The following is a 19,480-nucleotide window of genomic DNA, read 5'->3' as shown; positions in this document are numbered from 1 at the left end:
ATGCGATGTGGGCCCAACATTGGTCCAACATTCGATAAAATTTGACCCGACTTTGACGCGACATTCGACACTGTTTCAGTCTGGTGGAATTTTGTAGTTTTCCCAGAAAGCTCTCAAAAACGCAACAACATTAAAACAATCCAATTTTATTACTTCAAATTATTATAGAACTAACATGTTTTGATAAGTAAATAAATGTATTTCGACATATAAAATATAGATAAAACTATAACAACCTATGATAATATGATTATTTTGTCAACTTGATAATTACTTGTAGTGACCGGAATTAGGAACACGAGTGAACGGAATTAGGATCATACTGATTGGAATAAGGAACAACAACTTGTTCTAAATAGTGGCCATTTTCAAAAAAAGTGAAGTGCTTGCAACCTTGATTATATTTTTCTAGCAGTATAGAGACATAATGGAACAGCGTTGCACAATTACAGTCACTAAATGCAGAACATGTATTTTCTACAGCTATTAGACTTAGTTCATCGCCTTAAGTGAACGGAATTAGGTACAGTCACGGTACAACAGTTTGCCTCTAATACCGTTAGGTATCATTTGGGGGCGAGCTTCAAAGTTTCTTGATAACCTACCTCGATATCTTGGTTGGCTATAAAGCATTTCCATCTCAAAATACGAAAAATATGCACATGTTGGACTCCATATTTTTCAGTTTGAATGATATCTTGTGCATGCACTACATTTCGTGAATTATTAACTTTTGCATTTTCCTTTCGTAAATTTTTGTAAAAGGCACATGAAAAAAAAAAGAATTTTCTTAAAAAAATATTTTTTTAAAGTTATTATTATTATAACTCGAAAACGGTTTGTAAGATTAAAATCGTAAATTCGAAGATGTTTGAGGATATTTGGGGATTTTAAGAGAATAATTCTCTGAGAGTAATATTCATCGCGTATCTATGTTAGATGTCATATAGTTTCAATTGATCAAAAGTCGATTTTTTTGATTATTTTTCTGTCAGCTTTCAAGCCTCAAAATTTGCCGAAAAAATTTAATTCAGGTATTTTTTAGTTCTGTTTCAAATTTTCAGCTCAATCGGATCATAGACTCCAAAAAATAGACCTCCGAAAGTGGCAATATTGTACGGAAATCAGAAAATGTTTATTTTTTTCTTTACAATATTGTTTGATGGGATTTTTCTCAGAATTTCTCCCCCGAAGAACTTCCCGCGTTTTTTGGAGTTCCTCTTAGGATTATTCTTGGAGTTCTTAGCGGCATTACTACCAGAGTTCCCGTAGAGATTTCAACTGATACTTCTATGATTTTTACTGAACATTCTCCCGAGGTCTGTCTATCAGGGTTAAAGTTCCTCTCTAGGCTTTTCCCAGAATTTTTATTCATTTATTTTTTATTATAATGAATTTTAAACCTTCGATGCAGCCCTTCCCGAGCAAAAATGAATAACTGACACATAACAGGAGAATACCAAAGTCAGGTATCATACCAAGACAAGGTATTGGAGGATTATCCAGGTATTGAAAATAACTAATTTTGGTATTTTGTAGGTATTCATACAATACCCCAATGAGTTATTGGTTTGGTGTTGAGGACTGTTTGAGGTATTATTCAATTATGGAAAAATCGCCATTTGTATGGAAAAGTCGCCGATTATTATTTAGATATTGCCATACCTGATGTCATTATTCGCGCGTTATGCACTGAATACACACCAGTTATTATATTAGGTATTTTACCTCTTATGCAGGGCTACTTATTACCTCATTCAGGTTGTAGGTATTCGGTTTTCCATACCTGAGTTAGTTATTCTTCAGCTATTTTCTCCTGCTCGGGTTAGGGGCCTCCTTCATCTCATTCAGTGCTGATCGTTCCACTGCTTGACCGTTATCAATTTGTCAATTCTGGTTCTGTTTCTAATCTTTGGAGCGATTGCGTATCTGTATTAACGAGATTTTTAACCCTAGGCTAGTTCATATCGGGACCCACCTGCCGAAGGAAGAACTCAAATGTTGTGAGTGTGTCGAGAATGGGATTCGATCCAAGGTCCTCGGCGAGAAAGTCATGCGCTCTAACCATCACAAAAGGTCCACCCTTTCGATGTGTTTCAGCTGACTGCTTTGTCTGCTGGCAAATTTCCTTCCCGGTCATTGGCGCGCACTGTCGTAGTCTTGTGCCACGTACCATTGATAATTGCATAAAATCTTCGCATATCGTTCCTATCCATGCTTTCTTGTGCTTCAGCAATTACACTTTCTTCGTGCTGTTGTTACTTGCTGCGATTGGTTCGTTTTTGTTGTGCTCTTGCCACCCTTTACTGCTCCTCGTTGAGTCGGGTACCGGCTACTTCTTCGACTTCCGGTGACATCCTTTTCGCTCGTCACTCGTTGGCTCTGTTCTTGAAATCATTGCGTAAGCAACGCTGAGCAGTAGCTATCACTTCTTGCGCTGTTGTTGATACTGTTTCATGACAGCATAAGGTAGGAACTCGTTAGAACCAGAGCTTTGTTGGACGCTACTTCCTGATTGCCGGTTTGCCATTTTCCAGATTCCTGAATATGTGCGATATTGGTACACTACTAAAAAGTGACTGCAATTATTTACTTTTGAGCAGGCCCTTTCTTGTGTCTAATCAGTTCATTGCTTTAAGAATGGCATGTTGATCCTCGGTGTCGTCTAATTGGATTTCTAATCACCGGCGTGTTCCAGACATGAGTAACCAACCACCGAAACGGAAGAGTTGCAGTCCTCAACAAGTGCACAATAACAATCGTATGTGCCAATATATCGCGTCCGATGCGACATTTCACAAGGTGTGGCACTTCGAACCACACAGTTAGGCAGTAGTGTATCAAAAATCAATTCACATTCCCACATGCCCGTGGTCAATTAGATAACCAGCAGTCAGTCAATCGATGAACAGTCACTATAGCTCACCAAATCGGCCAGCCAGAAAAGCATAATCTCTGCTAATGGAACCTGCAAGAGAGAAGGGGTGTGAATTGAAGTTTACCGATAAACCGATAAACGAACCCAGCAGTCAGTCATCTAACCCCCAGGAGCGGTCATAAATCAATAATAAAAAACGTAAAGTTGTTTACATGGAAATTGGTCCACCGATGGTCGGTAGGTCGTCGTCATCGTTTGGGTCTCGTCTTGCTCTCTTTGTGGTGTAAATCTAAATCGTTTGTGTTGTTCGCCTTTCTCCGGTTTGCGATGTCCGTCCATGTGGGGGTGGGTTGGGGATGAGTTGTAAGGATGCCATGGAAGAAATTTTGTGTACCTTTGTCACATAACAAAACCAGTGACCAGTGAACCGTGAGCAGCAGGGAGTGCACTCAGTCAGTGAGCTAGGGAAATAGTGAACTTCTACAGCGACGTCATACAATCATAGGAGAAATCTGACATGGAATTGGAAATGCACATCAAATTTTAACATAATTACTAACAAGTTGGTGGCTTGAAATGATGTCTTGATTGTTTGTTAATCTATTATCGCCAAGGAGTAAACGAAATTGACAAAGTATTGTTTTGTATACCAATACATTTTTATGCAAAAAATAGAGCTCAACGGTTTTAATTACTTCCTCTTTACTTTACTCGTAAATAGATTAATAAACAACCCAACTTATGGTTTTTCATTGGGAGTTTGTTTTGTGGGAAATGCAATAAAATCAGTACCAATACTCAAATCAAAAAGGATATTGCAATAAATTAACAGACAGCTTCCTGGATCATGAACTTTTAATTTCTGGCTCGAGGAAAACTTCTGTCACGCTTTACCCACACACACAGATGAGCACGCAGCATTTCCACTAATTGTCTGCATATTCTTATTCAAGCAGCAGCAGCGTCATCAAACACATGCATAATAGATGAGAAAACTCCTTCGGGGGATGCATTTTCACTTCATTGTACAACCTGCTTAGAGGCCTACCATCACAGAATTACGCATACTTACGCGGTATGAGACTGCCTAGGTACAGGAACATACCTCCATGCTAGGACCAAAGTTTGTTTTTGTGTTAGTCGCGGAGTGTACGTGTTCGTACTCTCAATTTTCCAAGTAGCAATATGCGTGCGGACGACACAAGGCTGAATCTCGGAAAAGTTAACCTGCATACAGGATTGGCCTCCGCCTTTAGGAGAGCAACGTTCGTGTCTGTCGTTGGGTTTGGTGGGTGGCTTCGTGTTTCCAAAGAAGGGGAAGTGTTCCCAGTTACTTGAGAAATTTTGGTGATACTGTTGATTAATTTTCAATTTAAATTGTTAGCTGAGAAATCTGCTTTTCGATCATATTGACATTTACTTTTACGTTAGTAATTTCATAGGAATTTATGATGAGTTTTACGATAAATTCATAGTAAACTCTTAGAGGAATCTCAGGCGGAATTGCTGGAATAATTATTGAAGAAATGGAGAATTATCAGAAAATTACATAAGCACAATACTTATGTTATTTCTAAGCCAATTTTATGGCAAAATCTCTCTATAAAACTTTGAAGGAGCTTGATGAAAGCATTTGCTACAGGAGTTCTTAAAGGTTTTTTTTCTGATAGGTTTTTAGGATTTTTAAACAGATGCAGTAGATGGTTGAGTCCATCAAGGAGTGATTGAATCTTTGTATACTTAGTTATAGACGGAACATTTTTTGAATAAGTATGTGGTCACAGAAATTTCTGGCCCATACTAATAACATTGATAAAAATAACTGAAAGAATTTGTCTTTGATTTTTAGGAATAATTTGTGGAGCTTCGTAGCAGTGCTTGTAATCGCACCCAAGGATGGGAAAAAATCAATAATTTATTGCATATCCCTCACTCACATCCACGCACAATCTGATGCGAGTGTGCTTCTCCCCCAGCCAAGCAAAATCTTTCCACTTTCATTGCCCATTCTTTCTAATCGCCGAGCACCGAGCGACGCAAGCAACGATGGCCGAATGAATCGCTACCGAATCTGAGTGCCGAAGGCGAACGAACCAAGATTGAACGAGTGTTTGCGTACTGAGTCGGGTGCGAGAGCATTCATATTGGAACGTTCATTTGGCGTTCAGTGGAAGGATTCAGTACTGGGAATTGAATCAGTGAGTGCGTTTTGATTCAATCAGCTGAATGCCACTCGGTAGTTGAGAGAGCGAACGTTCTTGTCGTATATACCGATGCAAGCTGATTCATTTCGCACTCTATTTGTTTCTCTCCTGATTCGCTTCAATGGCGTCGGTGGCGAGCCGTTCCTGTTGCGTTCGTTCCTAGTGCGCCGTGCTCTCACTCAGCATTGGGTTGTTCGCGTTCTTTTTGCTATTTTGCATCGCCGGCATTCGGGTGAGCGAATGAGTTTTCCCATGCTTGATCGCACCATGCTATGTGGTGAGGGTTCGACTCCCGCTCCGGGCGATGGAACTTTTCGTGAGAAAAGTTTCTTCTCCGTATCCACTGGTGCATGTTCCGTGTGTCCCTTGTCTAGTATTAAGTTTCATTCAGTCTATACAGCCTGTGGCTGAAAGCGGTGTCCGCGTCTTTTTTAAATTTGCAGTTGATTTTCCGGATATAATTTCATGAATATTTGATAAAATACATCGAATAGCTGCAGTAGATAATTTCGGAGGGATTTTGGCAGAGTATGCTATTCTCACTGGAGACCTTCAGAAAATAATTCGATGACGGTTGTTATCTCGTAACAAAATACTGGCCTAATGAAATTTTGTCCGGAAATTTACTCATTTTGTTTTTCTAGGCTAGCACCTAACCACCTCCTCCTCTTCTTGGCGTAACGTCCTCACTGGGACAAAGCCTGCTTCTCAACTTAGTGTTCTATGAGCACTTCCACAGTTATTAACTGAGAGCTTCCTCTGCCAATGACCATTTTGCATGTGTATATCGTGTGGCAGGCACGAAGATACTCTATGCCAAAGGAAGTCAAGGGAATTTCCTTTACGAAAAGATCCTGGACCGACCGGGAATCGAACCCGTCACCCTCAGCATACTTACCTTACCGGTCAGGCTAAGGCCGGGGTGGCCTCTGCTGTACATAGTAGCCGCCTCCATTCCACTCGGTCCATGGCTGTTTGTCTCCAGTTCCGCACTCTGCGTAGGGTCCGCAGATCGTCCTCCACTTGGTCGACCCACCTAGCTCGCTGCGCTCCACGTCTTCTTGTACCGGTCGGATGACTCTCGAGAACCATTTTAGTCGGGTTGCTATCCGACATCCTGATGACGTGACCCGCCCACCGTAGCCTCCCGATTTTCGCGGTATGGACGATGGTTGGTTCTCCCAGCAGCTGATGCAGCTCGTGGTTCATTCGCCTTCTCCAAGTCCCGTCTTCCATCTGCACTCCGCCGTAGATGGTACGCAACAACTTCCGTTCGAAAACTCCAAGGGCGCGTTGGTCCTCTGCACGTAGGGTCCATGTTTCGTGCCCATAGAGGACGACCGGTCTAATCAACGTTTTGTAGATGGTTAACTTCGTGTTACGGCGAACTTTATTCGATCGTAGAGTTCTGCGGAGTCCAAAGTAGGCACGATTTCCTGCCACAATGCGCCTCTGAATTTCTCTGCTGGTGTCGTTGTCGTCGGTCACCAGTGAGCCCAAGTACACGAATTCTTCAACCGCCTCGATTTCATCTCCGTCGATATGAATTCGGGGTGGCGGGCGCGGTGATTCCTCCCTGGAGCCCTTTGCCATCATGTACTTTGTCTTCGACACATTAATGACTAATCCGATTCGCCTGGCTTCCCTCTTTAGTCGGATGTACGTTTCCGCCATCGTCTCAAATTTACGAGCAATAATATCAATATCATCGGCGAAACCAAGCAGCTGAACGGACTTCGTGAAAATCGTCCCACTCGTGTTTATCCCCGCTCTTCTTATTACACCCTCCAAAGCAATGTTGAACAGCAAGCACGAAAGACCATCACCTTGCCGTAGCCCTCTGCGAGATTCGAAGGGACTCGAGAGTGTCCCTGATACTCGAACTACGCACATCACTCGATCCATCGTCGCCTTGATCAACCGTATCAGTTTATCCGGGAATCCGTATTCGTGCATAATCTGCCATAGCTGTTCTCGATCGATTGTATCATACGCCGATTTGAAATCGATGAACAAGTGATGTGTGGGCACGTTGTATTCGCGGCATTTCTGCAACATCTGGCGGATGGCGAACATCTGGTCCGTTGTAGCGCGTTCACCCATGAATCCAGCCTGATATTGCCCCACGAACTCTCTTGCAATCGGTGATAGACGGCGGCATAAAATTTGGGAGAGTATCTTGTAGGCAGCGCTCAGTAGTGTGATCGCGCGGTAGTTTCCGCAATCCAACTTGTCGCCCTTTTTGTAGATGGGACACACGATACCTTCCATCCATTCCTCCGGTAATACTTCCTCCTCCCAAATCTTGGTAATGACCCAGTGTAGTGCTCTCACCAGTGCTTCTCCACCGTATTTTAGAAGCTCGCTTGGTAGTTGATCTGCTCCAGCGGCTTTGTTGTTTTTCAACCGGCCAACCTCCTCCTCAATCTCTTGAAGGTCAGGGGCCGGAAGTCTTTCGTCCTGTGCACATACTCCTAGATCTGTTACCACGCCACCTTCGGTACCTGCAACGTCGCCATTGAGGTGCTCATCGTAATGCTGCCGCCACCTCTCGACCACCTCACGCTCGCTCGTGAGAATATTCCCGTGATTATCTCGGCACATGTCGGCTTGTGGCACAAAGCCTCTGCGCGAGCGGTTCAGCTTCTCGTAGAACTTTCGTGTGTCCTTAGCGCGGTACAGCTCTTCCATCGCTTCGCGATCTCGTTCTTCCTGCTGGCGCTTCTTCATCCGGAAGACTGAGTTCTGCCTGTTCCGCGCCTGTTTGTAACGTGCCTCATTCGCTCTCGTACGGTGTTGCAGCATTCTCGCCCATGCTGCATTCTTCTCGTTTTTCAACTGTTCACATTCGCCGTCGTACCAGTCGTTTCTGTGATTCGGAGTCGCGAAGCCTAGTGCTGTAGCCGAGGTACTACCTATGGCGGATCGGATGTCCCTCCAGCCATCTTCAAGTGTAGCTGCGCCAAGCTGCTCTTCCGTTGGTAGGGCCACTGCTAACTGCTGCGCGTAGTCTTGAGCCACTTCTACGTTACGAAGTTGCTCGATGTTGAGCCGCGGCGTTCGACTTCGACGCGTGGTGATAACTGTCGAAAGTTTTGAGCGCATGCATACAGCGACTAAGTAGTGATCCGAATCTATATTCGCACTGCGGTATGTGCGGACGTTGGTTATATCCGAGAAGAATTTACCGTCGATTAGAACGTGGTCGATTTGGTTTTCTGTTTGGTGGTCGGGTGATCTCCAGGTGGCTTTGTGGATATCTTTGCGGGGAAAGAAGGTGCTTCGGACTACCATACCACGGGAGGCTGCAAAGTTTACGCATCGCTGGCCGTTATCATTCGATACGGCGTGCAGGCTGTTTCGCCCGATTACCGGTCTGTACATTTCCTCCCTTCCTACCTGCGCGTTCATGTCGCCGACAACGATTTTTCGGGTCTCCCTTCGTGTGGGCAGTGGACGTTGATGATGCTGTAGTTGAAGAAACGGCCCTTAACTCTCAACATGCACATCCTTGCGTTGATCGGCTGCCACCCGATCACACGTTGTCGCATCTTGCCCAACACTATAAATCCTGTTCCTAGTTCATTGGTGGTGCCACAGCTTTGGTAGAAGGTAGCCGCTCGATGCCCGCTTTTCCACACTTTCTGTCCAGTCCAACAAAGTTCCTGCAACGCCACGATGTCGAAGTTGCGGGGATGTAGTTCGTCGTAGATTATCCTGTCACATCCTGCGAAACCTAGTGACTTGCAATTCCATGTTCCAAGTTTCCAATCGTAGTCCTTATTTCGTCGCGTGGGTCTTTGCCGATTGTATCGAGTCGTATTTTCTCCTATGTTATTCGCAATGGGGATTTTTACGGGTGGCTTATTGGGCCTACGCCAACACTCCTGTCTCGCCGGAGGGCCATCGTGCCAGTTCTGTTTAACGTCCCAACCAACACTAGGACGACCACGCTGATGGGGCTACCACCTTGGATCTAGCTGGGCGTGGTGCAGCGTTTCTTACTCAGCCGCTGGATGCCAGAACAGACGCTGTTTGAGCCGCACCTCCTTGGTGAACAAACGCTCGAATCGTACCTCCTCAATCTAGCTGAAGTCAGAAGGACAACAGTGCCCAGGCTGCGCTACCAGCTAAGCACACAACTCTTAGCTGGCGGTCTTTGTCATCGTTTGACCCGTGGAAGCATGAGGTAGGAACTTGTGAGGACCAGAGCTATATTGGACGCTCTCCTTATCGACTCACCGTTTTGCAGCTCAGCATGGTCATGCTGAATACCCGTGCGTTTACCCGAGCAGGAATGAATAACTGACACATAACTGGAGCATACCAAAGACAGGTATCATACCAAGATAAGGTATTGATCGATTATCCAGGTATTGAAAATAACTTATTTTGGTATTTTTTGGGTATTGATACAATACCTCGTCGAGTTATTGGTTTGGTGTTGAGGACTGCTTGAGGTATTATTCAATTATGGAAGAATCGCTATTTGTATGGAAAAACCACCGAGTATTATTAAGGTATTGCCATAGCTGATGTCATTATTCACGTGTTATGCACAGAATACACACTAGTTATTATTTTAGGTATTTTACCTCTTATGCAGGGCTACTTAATACCTCATTCAGGTTGTAGGTATTCGGTTTTCCATAGCTGAGTTAGTTATTCTCCAGCTATTTTCTCCTGCTCGGGTACCGCCTCGGCTATATGGGCCCTGCACCTAACCAATCCCCACCGAATCATTAGATGCATTGGGGATGCTATTAATTTTCGACACGACAATCCAACTATCGAGAGCAACTTCCGTGATTGCAGCTTCAGTGCTGAAATTCATTTTTAAATTTTAATAGGAAGCAATCAGTGAAGTACTAGATTGAAAGTAGTGAGCTGGATTTTTGTATGGTGAGATGATCAGTTCTCCATTTCTGCAATGAAATGGTCCAAACAGCGTGGGTTATATGATTTCTTGACTAATTTGATGCTAATTGAGCAAAAGTTTGGGTAACTGTGATGTTGTATTATTTATTTCTTGCAATTTCAACAACACAGTTACCCAAACTTTTGCTCAAACAGCATCAAATTAGGCAAGAAACCATATAACCCAAGCTGTTTGCACCATTTCATTGCAGAAATGGAGAACTGATCATCTCACCATACAAAAATCCAGCTCACTACTTTCAATCTAGTACTTCACTGATTGCGTCCTATTGAATACATTTATGCTTACATCTAAAGTTACTTTACATACTATTTGGTATCTCACTCCGTGCACTGTGAACTGTTTACCTTCTTAACCCACGAGCGATCGCGCTGTTGTATTTTGTACAACATGTTGAAAAAACCTCGCTTTTTGTACTCAGCATTAGCGTGGTGCTGACGCAGGTAGTCAACCGCGCGAGTTACGGAAGGTTAACCAGCAATGAACTAATCTCTACAGCTACAGAGATATATGCACCAGTGTTGCCAGTTTCACAAACATGGTAAATCGCCACAGCATATGGCGCCCAACGTGGGGCACAAATCCATTAAGAGTCTCATGCTCTACCGACTGTCCATTGTTGTGATAGAAACTTATTAGCTCGGTGAAACAGGCAACACTCCTGTGTGAAATTAGAATAGATGATCAGAAGGCGTTTCATTGGTTGTCACAGTGGAGCTTCTTTTGTAAACGGAGGAAATCGTACACTATTTTCTTTTATAAAATAAAATAGTTATAATCACTAAAAATTAATACTATTACAGCATTGAAGCTGCTCAAAGGAAGCATTTTCACCACAACAAGATGCATTTCCTCATTTTTTTAATTATTGGTTTTTAATTAAATATCGGAGCAATATTGCCAAAATTGGTTAACATACATTTGAAGAAAGGATCAAGGTATGTCCTGGATTTTTGTCAAATAGATAATGTTAAACAGTTTACTAAAAATCGTTTATTTAATTTGTCTTAAAAATGGTTTCTATAAAACTGAAAAACATTTTCCACCAGGAAAATAAACAGGAAAAACCTTAAAATACAGCGGAAAGACCATATTACCATGACCGACTAGTCAAACTTTAACTGTAGTTTCATTGATCATTTTCTATATTTTAAGACGCATTTCCTATATTTTTTAAATCTATGAATCGTTTCCAAAATGGATTTGAAATAAATCTCTTTTAAGGATCATTTTTTACATTTTATGGATCATTCCTGACATTTCATGGAGTAGTTTCTATATATTTTTCCGAAAAGGAGAAACCATACGACAATTTTTCATATATGCAAATTACTGCTTCATACGTTTCTGGTATGGTTTTATAGAATATTTAAAATTTAGCAGTGGATCGTTTGACAATTTTTCATAAATCATTCGTTCTTTTTAGATACAAATAGTAGACAGAAATAGTAGAAAGTGCAAAGAACGTTATACGTAACTCGGTGTAGAACTCGATTTTTACAGCACTCTTCGTAATTATCGAACTCGGCAAGCCTTGTTGGATAAATTTACGACTCGTGCTGTAAAAATCTTCATTCTGCACCGAGTTGCGTACAACGTTCTTTGCAAATTCATAAATTAACACAAGAGGATAGTTTCAACAAAACTTTTACATCAAACGGCACACTAATGTTCATAGCCATGTTTAAGAAAGTTTGATTTGATCTGATGAGAAATTGCAAAAATAATTTTTCCCATAATTTTCTTATATAGAAGAGGTCGGATACGATTTGATCATGTCCGACGCAACCAAAGAATGATATAAACTACCCAAGTAGCATTTTTAGCCGTCTAATCAGCTCTTAGAGAGAACCATAATAAAACCAAAATAAAACCTTCACAAAACTTATTAGCCATCAACATGTTATTTGGATAACAGTGTCTTAAACAATTCTTTCGTATACGATGACATTATGAAGTAACTTCGAGCCCTGAAGAAGATCCAAACCCGAGGATCGAAACGTCGGCGATGAATTAAAATAATCAACGCTTATTTCTGTGACTGCAAGCCGAAACCATTAGAAGTTCCACCAAAATCAGTCATCCTATCAACAGAAGTACTTAAGCACATGTTATCATACTTTCTCAGTATTTCCTCTATTATATGCCAATAATGTATGCAGAACTTGCAAATAAGTTAAAATTTTAATATATACGGACTTTTTTAGTGTCTTGTTAATTTCCAACTACTTTGTATTACATTCCTTAGTGCTCTCAGTTTTTCCGTTCCTTAAAAAGTTTTGGGCATATCACTATTATACATGGATAGAATTCAAAGAATCTAAAGAATTTTCCGGGAATTTATACGTAGGGATTATCCTGGCACATCTCAAAGGATTACTTCATTTATTCTTCTAAAAATCCCATCAGAAATGTATTCAAAGGTTCTCATTGGCTTTTTTCAAAAGATTTCTACATGGATTTCTGCAGGAATCTCTCCATGAAATCAACTGATTTCTCCAAATTTGTTTTCCAAAGATTTCGCTTTGTAATCATTTAGGGAATCCTCTATGATTTTTTCCAATGATTCTCTCAGGAATTCCTTCAAGGACTCCCCAGAAATAATTATAACAAGTGCTCCAACAAAACACTTCAGGAATTCTCCAAGGATTGTACCAAGGACTCATTCATGAATGTCTGGAGCATTATTTAGAAAATTTTCTGCAGGAATCCCGCAAACTTTCTAAACAAAATCTTTGGAGTCATTCTTGGGAGAATCCTAGAGGAAACTCATGAAGTAATCCGTACAACTGTGGATTATAGACTGAAGAAATCCTTCAAAGAGTTCTTGTGGAAATCTGTGGAGGATTTTTTGGAAGTACCCTTGGAAGAATTTCTGGAGGAATTATTGGAAACTCTCTAGAGGAATCTTTTAATCTTAACCCTCGAGCGATCGCGCTGTTGTGTTTTGCACAAAACGTTGAAAAAATCGCGCTTTTTATATTCAGCATAATCGTGGTGCTGACGGTATTGGAGTTACGAAAAGTTAAGTTACGCGAGTTACGGAAGGTTAAGCAGAGTATCTTGAATAGTCTTTGGACGAATTCCTGGGGGAGTTCTAAGAATAATTGTGGAGAATATCATGGATGACCTCCTGGAACAATGCTAAATAAGGCTTATAAAAACTTATATTGAAACATTTGTTAATGAGTTTTTGTATTTGGTCATCGAAGAATTCCAGAAAGAGCACTTGGAAGAATAATCTGGAGAAGACCTCCTTCAGAAGGAATCTTTTTTAGATTTCTCAGTTGAAATCCAGGAATTCTTGCATTTTTTTTTCTTCCTGAGATACTTTCTTCAGATATGTCGCAAATTATATATTCGTTATTAGGGATTTCACCAAAATTTTCTCTCCAAATTGGTGAAGGTTATGCCAAAAAAACTTATGTATATTTACTTTTTTACTGGTTCTTTTATTTATGTTGATGCTTTGATTGTATGTATTGATGTATACTTAAGTTTTGGTTAAAGTTTTAATGGTTTCGGCTTGCAGTCACAGAAATAAGCGTGGATATTTTTTATTCCATCCCCGACGTTTCGATCCGCTGGTTTGGATCTTCTTCAGGACCTGTGGTTTTGATTAAAGTTTAATAAAAAATGCTGTTTATCCAAAGTCATGGAATGGAAAGGGTTTAAAATCAATCTTTCTATTAAAATATTCTTCATTTGGAGTCAATAAGTCAATATAAGCATGAATAGTTGATATTATCTGAAATGAAATATTCTGGCTTCATTCAAATTTGATTTATCAAAACCTATGCTTCTGACCTGGCTTGTATTTGATAAGCTCGGTTCAGGTTTTAAATGGCTTGCCGCGGATTTTGCGCTTTTCAAATCGATAACCCGAGCAGAAGGAATAACAACATCATAAGAAAATGTGTTATTTTGGCAAAATAACTGAACAATAGAATCAGTTATTTTTATAATATTACCATAACATATTTTGTTATAAACTTGTCTGCCATAAGAGGAAAAATAACAAATATCATAACACAAAAATTTTCCTGGAAGACCATTTTGATAACTTGTTTTGTTAGTTTCAATAACAACTTAATAACAGTGAATACAGCAAATAGGGGAAGTTGTATTTTTTCGGAAGTTTTGTTCTCTTCGTCACGAGGGTTTTTTTTATAGCTGTTGAACTCAGAGTTGGCCTCAAATCTTTCCCAACCAAGCTGAGTTATACGACCAACTTTCATTAAATTTGGTCGACAAAAACCTCCCATGACGAAGAGAACAAACCTGCCGATAATACCCATCGTCACCCTATTATAATATCAAAATTTGATATTTATTTGTTATTGGTAATAATCTAAGAGCAATATTTGTTATGATATCAAACTCATATGTAAGTTTTGCCGTTATAAATATTTATTACATTTTTTGTCCCACCACTCTGTGGCTGGCGGAAAGATGGAGAATAAAAAAATTAAAGCATTCAATAAAAAAATATTAAAAACTCTTTGGATTTGTTAAATATGTTTTATCTATCCCCTCAAAATGCAAAATCCAGCCACAAATTATTGAGAGGGGGGTTGGGGGGGTAGACAAAAAGTGAAAATTAAATTTGTATCAGCCTAAGATAAATACAGTGCAGATAAAAAAAACTAGCATTCCCGAGCCGAGGAGAATATCAAAATAATAACAACTAAATCGCAAAACCTGTTTTTATATCTTGGTTTGTTATTATTAACTTATTGAGGCATAGCTTTTCCATAACAGGTTTCGTAGGGCAGTCTTATTTTGTTATGATCCTGCTATTGATATATTTTCTTTAAATAACATTTTAGTAAGATGTTTTGTTGTTGAACAAGTTCTGTAATTACTGTTTTATTAGGAGTGCACCATTATTTGATCATCAATAGCACAACAATAAAGTTTTGCAATCACAACTACACCATCCGAGATTTACTTACAGCAAAAGAAATGAAAAAGTTAACATTTACTGATTTCCATACAAAAAGCCATGTTTGGAATCTATGAGCCATATATTCGGTATCTATGAATCGGTTAAGCTGAACTTTTAACACGAAACTAAGATTTACTTGTAATTTTTATTTCTATTTAGTTCGATCCATTTCAGTGGAGGGGATGCAGAATTTCTGTTGGTTCTATTTTGGAAGAGGGAATGTGAACAGCTATGATCCACCATAACACATAAACAAAATTAATTTTGAAATTATCTCAAGACCGTTTGGGCCAAGAAGTGTCCCATTCTATTTGAATAACTGGCTTATGAGTTATAGTGGGTTATGGCCTTAGTCATGGTTGTTTATTACTTTTTGTTTTTGAGGTGGAACCAACAAAAATTCTTTTTTTCCTTTGAAATGGCTCGAACTTAGGGGTTATATACCTGCCTACGAGGATAAAAAAAACTTTGCTATGATTCTGATATTATAACTCATTTTGCATACATATAGTTATCAATAACTTTTTAAAATCAAAATTTGTTATTGAAACATTGTATTAATTCATTGTTATTAAGTTGTTATGAAACTAACAAAACTTATTATTTAACTGGTCTTCCAGGAACATTATTTTTTTATGATTTTTGTTATTTTGCCGCTTATGACAGACAAGTTTATAACATAGTATGTTATGTTAATAACATGAAAATAACTCTTTGCGTTACTCAGTTATTTTGCCAAAATAACACATTTTATTATGCTGTTGGTATTCCCTTCTGCTCGGGTTGATAACATATCTATAATATTATTAGTTATTAATTCTTGCTAAGAGATTTTAAGTCCGTTCACTACAACGCAAGTTAATTGAACTATAGTAATTTTTGAAACAATATGAACATCTATTTCCAGCTGCAATTTATAAACTGTTCTACTTTCGAAACACTGTTTTAGGGATTTTTTCCAAAGATTCCTGTGATTCCTGAAGTTCGTCCTGCGATATCTCTGAAAATTTCTTTAAGGATTTCATCAGGAGCCCCTCCGAAGCATTCACCAGTAAAGTTTCAGAATATTCTACCAATAATTCAAATGATTTCTGAGAAAATTTCTCTGAGAATTTCTACGAAGGCTGCCCTAGGGATTTTTTTGAAGGTTTCTTCAGGGATTCCTCCAGAACTTTCAAGGGTTTTCTCGAATATTATTTTAAGCCCACTCTGTTCCTGTTAGGATGTAGTGCAAGAAATAGTAAGAAAAGGAACTTACGTGAAACTTGCACAAACACGCCCCCCCCATCACGGGAAATGACGTAAATTCTGAACGATGTAATTTTGATTTCAAAACTTGTTACTGTTGTGCTATTGTTGATCAAATAATGTTGACTCTTAATAGTACAACTACAACTAAACTAGCACTTCAACAAAATATATTATTGAATTGTTATTTGATGAGCTTATACCAATAGTTAGACTATAATAAAATGAGATTGTTTAGAAAAATATGCTATGGGCAAGTTATGCTTTAATAATTAAATAATGACAAAACTAGATATAAAAACAGGTTATGTGATTTCGTAGTTATTATTTTGCTATTCTCCTCTGCACGGGAATGCCCTGAAATGTATTTTTGTAATTGCGTTGCGTTTTCCCCTACTTTTCACTCGCGGTTACAACGATAAAACGGCCTACTTTTCTTCACTAAAACAAAAGTGCCGAAAAGTACTACTTTTCGGCACTCTTAAGAGTGCTGAAAAGTAGCACTTTTCGGCACCTTTGCCAGAATCCACTTTTCGGTAACTTTCGCGGCTACCGTAGACACAGCTGATGCATCTACATCCTCTGAGCAGCTGGAATCCGAATTAGCACTTTTCGGGTTCTGATTAGGGCTGCAGCAGATCGGCGTAGAAACATCAGCTGAAACTACTGTAACTCTTGCCCATGCTACGGTATGACGACGACGGAAGCTTGCAAATTTCTGACACCTACCCTTTCATAGCCTACCTGATCGAACAAAAGCACCACATTGACGCGTATGAATGGTGGCACGTGGTTGCTCTTGATACATGTTCGTGTAGCAAGAAAAGATTATACTGATTGGGTATTTTTTGCAATTACAAAAAACTTTGTATGCAACTCGTTGCAAAACTCGATTTTTTCAGCACTCGTCGTATTTATCCAACTCGACAAGCCTCGTTGGATAAACGTACGACTCGTGCTGAAAAAATCATCATTTTGCAACTTGTTGCATAAATAACTATTTTAATCAAATACTTGATGGATTTTTACTTTTAGTTCCTCATAAGATTTCGAAACGTATAGTACTTGGGATCTTCGGTGGCCTCCCGACTAGAAAATTATATCAAGTTTATATCATATTGTGTTATGATGTTATAATATTTTTCCATAATTTTATGTTATAAATTAGATGCAGGATGACGTTAAAATAACTAAAATTGTAACAAAAAGTACACTGGTCTAATCAAGATTATAACCTATTTTGTTATAATCATATCAAACTTATAACAAAATATGATATGAATTTAGGCCTCAGGATTGCTAGTTTCTATCCAAATTTGTTACAATTTTGTAACATTATTTGTCAAACGTCGGAGACTCAAAACAAAATTATAATACAATGAGTTATCATACAACATTTATAACATAATGTGATATAATTTGGATATAGTACTTTGAAAACACCAAGGCTGTTGAACATGATTATATCACAATGAGTTATAAATATCATAGCTTGTTAGGATTATGTTATATTTTTATTACAGTTTTCTAGTCGGGCTTCAATGCAATATCATAAGAGTCTATTAAGTCGCCATAAGAATATTTTTGAATGACACAATTTACATGAAACGAACATTCTTTTTTATTAGCTTTATTGACGACACCTAAATGTTTTTTTTTCTGTACAGAAAAACGTTCTATTGTTAATTAAGCCTTATTTTCGTACTATTCCGTCAAATAGCCGAAAAATCGAGGAGTTGTGTTTTTATGATTAAAGTGAACTCCCTCTTTCTTGTGAATTTTTTTGCCGTTTTATCCAACATCCTTTTCAATCCTATCAGGACTTGAGTCCAGATGGCATCCCTGGCAAATTGCAACCGACTCGCATTCACTCACTCACACAGCCGGTGGTGCTCTAGAAAGCATTCTCCCGTATCGCGCTCTTCCATCGAATACAGTCACGCAAGCACACACAGCCCTAATATAATCTACTTGCACTGAATACTAACTACGGTGTATGGTCAGCCCCAAACACAAACCGCCGCCGCGCTGCCAACGAGGAAAAACTTTGCTCCGCTAGAAGCCAAAGCCAAGACGCCCGTTCAGTAGTATTTCGGTTCCATATCCCGTCGCGTCGTGTGTCGTCCCGTTTCTCTGTTCGTTCACGACATCGTCGTGGTCCTCTGTCCGCTGTCCCGCGTCTCACTGACTGTGTAGGTATACCCACCTACCTAACTAGACCTAGACCGTTCGTTCGTTGATGAACCGTGTGCGACACAGCCTGCGAGAAGCAACCAAGCAACCAACCGACGACGGTCTGGGGGTGGAAAAAATAAGACTGGATTTTCCTCTTCGTTTCTCCTGGCTGCTCCTCCGTGTGGCCGTGTCTTTCTGGGGGATGGAGGTGACTATACTTGATCCTGCTGCTGCTGCTGCTGGGGTTTAGATTTCCCTCCTGTGATGAGTGGGGGTGAAACAGTAGTGAGAAGAAAGATGAACGCAAGGGGGTTGAATCCTTCTTCCGTGTGTTAGACGGTGCGGTGGTGGAGTCGTCGACGACTCGGCTGTATCGTTCGTTAGTTGGTTAGTGTTTAGTGCAAGGAGAAAAATTCAAACGACGACGCGACGGACGGCGTGAAAATTTTCACATTTTTCGGGGCGGTTTTTATTTCTGGTGAAAATAACCTGCTGTCTATCTGGAAAGAAGATTTGTGGAAGGCAGCGACGGCGGCATCCCCCTCCGGGCGAGTGAAGAAAACAAGGAAACATGCTGAGTTCGAATTGCCTGCCAGGATGATCGAAGTGTGAAGTAAATATTTTGAAGATTCGCAAGTGAAATGTGAGAGGGCATTGGCGAAAGTGTTTTTCCGGGAGGGGGAGCAGAAGTGAAGGATAGCAGTGGGGGTGGCGGTGGTGTTGGTGGTGGCGACGGAGGCGTCGGCGAAGAGGCGCAGACAAATTTTCGTGGATCGATTGAAAGTGTTGAGTCAGAGCGAAGAAAAAAAAGCGAAGCACCCAATTGGGGAACTGGGGGTGAAATGAATGTGGAGTGCATTTGTTATTGTGGTACGGTTGTTTCTGTAGAACTTCATCGCTCAACCCTGGTGATTATATTAGGACAACTTATTTCTATATAGGGTGCGTGTACCAAATATGGCACTACCTCTCTCTCTCTCTCTTCTTGGCGTGACGTCCTCACTGGGACAAAGCCTGCTTCTCAGCTTAGTGTTCTATGAGCACTTCCACAGTTATTAACTGAGAGCTTCCTCTGCCAAAGACCATTT

General features: G+C 40.1%; 1 protein-coding gene and 1 long non-coding RNA gene across 6 annotated transcripts in view; both read left to right on the top strand.

The window, feature by feature from the left end:
* Window positions 1–19,480, top strand: part of LOC109412528 (AF4/FMR2 family member lilli) — a 635,361-nt gene that overhangs the window by 272,110 nt on the left and 343,771 nt on the right. The window lies entirely within an intron of this gene.
* LOC134288224 (uncharacterized) overlaps window positions 18,055–19,480 on the top strand; it is a 125,971-nt gene continuing 124,545 nt past the window's right edge. Inside the window, exon 1 of the long non-coding RNA XR_009997825.1 lies at window positions 18,055–19,005. This is a non-coding gene — a long non-coding RNA (uncharacterized LOC134288224). The remainder of the gene's footprint in view (window positions 19,006–19,480) is intronic.

The sequence above is a fragment of the Aedes albopictus genome, chromosome 2, assembly GCF_035046485.1.
Source record: "Aedes albopictus strain Foshan chromosome 2, AalbF5, whole genome shotgun sequence".
NCBI classification, from domain to species: Eukaryota; Metazoa; Arthropoda; class Insecta; order Diptera; family Culicidae; genus Aedes; species Aedes albopictus.
Note: the sequence above shows the minus strand (reverse complement) of the source record. Positions and strands in the feature narration are given on the sequence as shown.